Consider the following 3,311-nt stretch of genomic DNA (forward strand, 5'->3'; position numbering starts at 1 on the left):
TTATAAGTACAACAGTTACATAAGGAGAGAGAAAAATATTGTTTCCTTTACAGATTAGCTTTATCCAAGCTTTGACTTCAAAACGTTTTTTAAACAAAGCAATCCTTATAATTGTGTGTGTAATGACAGAGATGACAGACCTATGGTAACACTTAATCCACTTTATACCTTGTTTCATTTTGACTTCTCTGTAAACTGTATTTATTGAACCTCTACTGCAGCCCACGTAACTGTACTACCCAGTACATTTTCTGTTACAAGCAAATTGCATTGCAAAATGCTTCTTGTTCATTGCTCTATTATGTTTATACTCAAATGGAAGGTGATAATACATGATCTCCTTGCATGAAGTTGATACTGTTGGGTCAATAGTGGGAGACATGTCTTCTGTCAGCTGAGGGAATGGGCAAGACCAAATAACGGGATAGAATATAAAGAAACTTTGTGCTCTGGTACAACAGTGAAGGGTTCGGTATCAATACATGGCAGCTGGATGGATGTGGGGAATCTTATTCTAAGGGGAGGATTGTATTGTTTTGTTAAAACAAAACTATAATGTTTCTGATATACTTGGCTGTGGAAGATAAAGCTACCTCAGCTTTCTTTGTATACAATGCATAACTCAATGTCTGTGTGACATGGGGCGAATTGCTGGACATTCATCATGCAAGGATGACACTATACATCAGATATGCCCTGGCACTGCATGAGAATCACAAGCATGTCTTCCTCTTCCACCTCTCTTGAACACTCGTGTCTCATCTAATCAGTGTAAGAATCATTTATTTGGATGAAAAATAGAAAAACCAGTATTGCCTTTTCTGCACCAGCTCCCTCTGCTGCCTGCAGTCAATGGGCTGTAGTGAGTTATTGCAGGCTATGGCGGCTCACCTTGCAGGGTGTCCTCCAGTTGTAGTATGTTTGTACTGCAGCCATTGGAACATCCAAGTACTGGAGAAGTTCCCGCCTCACCGGGTTTCCCACTCTGGTAGATTGTATTCCGCAGTACAGTCATCACACTGCGCACTGCACAATGGATCTGATTCTAGGCTGCCACTGGGGTTGCTGTAAGTTGCACCACAAGCCTGGCAGATTCCTACCTTCAGCAAGTTAGAGAATCCCTAGGGGGTGCCCAAAACTGGGGGTGTTATGTGGTATGTGCAGTCTGTCTGATATGCTACAGGTGAGAGAGCACAACCTTTTTCTGTCTCCAATGGACAGGCACATGCTACTTTTAGTTACTGGGTCCTTTGGTACTCTGGAACTTGTCAGTGAAAGATGAAGCTTGTGCATTCATTGTGCATGTGTGAGGCGGGTGTACCAGCCCCTTCCGCCAGAGGGGGAGCCCTCAGCTTCCTCAGTGGCCAGAAAGGCCCCTCCCTGTGACACAGGCTGCACACTCCCTGGCAGGAAGCAGGGGTTAAAAACCCAGCAGAGGCCTCAGAAGTGTGGGGACAATAGAAGGGAGGGATGCAGTTCTGTTATGCCTGGGGGTGGGGGAGACACACAACTACTTTACTGCTGCTATTATACTGAGTATTGCTGTGCCTAGAGAGGTGGCAGGACTGCTTTACTGCTCAGCACTACTGTTTGTAGGGCTCTGCCACTCCCAAAGAGATGTTGGGACTGCTTTATTGCCCAGCACTACTGTTCAGCGAGCCCTGCCACGCTCAGGGAGAGTTCAGGACCACCTCCTGCTCAGCCTGGCTATGGGGGGATTTGCTGGGCCCCACTGCACCAGGGAACAGTCTCAAACAGTGGTGTGATTGACAGCCGGAGGTGAGGCATGACACTTTGGGGCCTGCATGGGATAGGTGTAGCAGTGCCCCCTTGTTTAGTGGGGAGCCCAAGGCACTGTCTGTCACAGCATGTTTAAGGCAAATTCCTGGCTATATATATCAACATGGTACTAGTCTGCATGGATACTTTGTTTCTGTGTTGTGAGTGAAGTATCATAAGACTGGATCAACATGCTGCATAACTTACAGTTTGTAATTACAGAAATTATCTTGTTGAACATTTAATTACAGCAACTAATGCAGTCCTATTCATTCCTCTATACTTGTGTGGGCCTTCAGAATACTTTTGGGAAGTACATATGTGTCATGTTAATCCTGCCATGGTGTAATCTGGAATTACATTCTTTCTATGTCTCCTTTGGAGGGAGAAATAGTATTTCTTTGATAATATGCCATACTTGAGTCCAAAGGGGTTGTTTGCAAGAATTCCACTTTCAGGCAAATATCCTGAATGGGTGCTGTGGTGATTTTAGAGGTGAAACAATAAAGACGATTGCAGGAATAAAATCTCTAACCAGACTATAAGTAGTAGCTGGTATGCAGTACAGAACAAAACTGATATATTTTTAAGGTTCTGTCCATGACCATGAAAATTACTGAATGCCTGCCAAAGAGAGGCATTGGAGCAGAAAATGAAGACATTTCAAAATGAAATGGATGTGCTCTGTGTGTGTATGCAGGCACAAACATCAAAGGCAGCCTGGGCAACATGTCACTGCAAATTAAACAAAAACACCAGTATTTGCTAATATTAATCGTAATGTTTTAGTACATATTTCTGTAGTATTTTTCACCCCAAAGAATTGCAAAGGGGTCTAAGGCATACCAGCCCAGTGCAAGTAGATTACACCTCTCTGTATCACTTAACTCCTTTGCATCCCATTGGGGATTCAGTTTAAGGAAAGGCAGGCATTTGCACTGCCATGGTCCTTCAGGTTTTCAACTGGAATAGGAATCAGCTGCACATCCTTCCAGAGCCTCCAAAAGAGCTTTGTCAGTGGTACTTATTTGTGAGAGGTACTGAATCAGTGTGCTTTCTGGCCAATCCCCTTTTCTGGTCATCAGTGCTAACTTTTGGGGCTGTGCTGAAGAAAATTATTTCTTCCCCAGTGCAAGGCAGATAGTTGAACTTTCCATTTACAACATCAATCATAGAAATGTAGGACTGTAAGGGACCTCAGTGGTCATCTAGTCCAGTCCCCTGCACTCAAGGCAGAACTAAGTAATAACTAAACCATTCCTAACAGGTATTTGTCTAACTCGTTTTTAAAAAATTTCCAGTGATGGAGATTCCACAACCACTCTAGGCAATTTGTTCCAATGCTTACCTACCTTGACAATTAAGAAGTTTTTCCTAATGCCCAACCTAACCCTCCCTTGCGGCAATTTAAGCACATTATTTCTTGTCCTATACTCAGAGGTTAACAAGACAATTTTTTCACCCTCCTCTTTGTAACAACCTTTTATGTACTTGATAACTGTTTTCATGTCCCTCTTCAGTCTTCTCTTCTC

Source organism: Emydura macquarii, unplaced genomic scaffold (assembly GCF_026122565.2).
Source record: "Emydura macquarii macquarii isolate MOO-44397 ecotype Brisbane River unplaced genomic scaffold, CSIRO-AGI_Emac_v2 contig_383, whole genome shotgun sequence".
NCBI lineage: Eukaryota > Metazoa > Chordata > Testudines > Chelidae > Emydura > Emydura macquarii.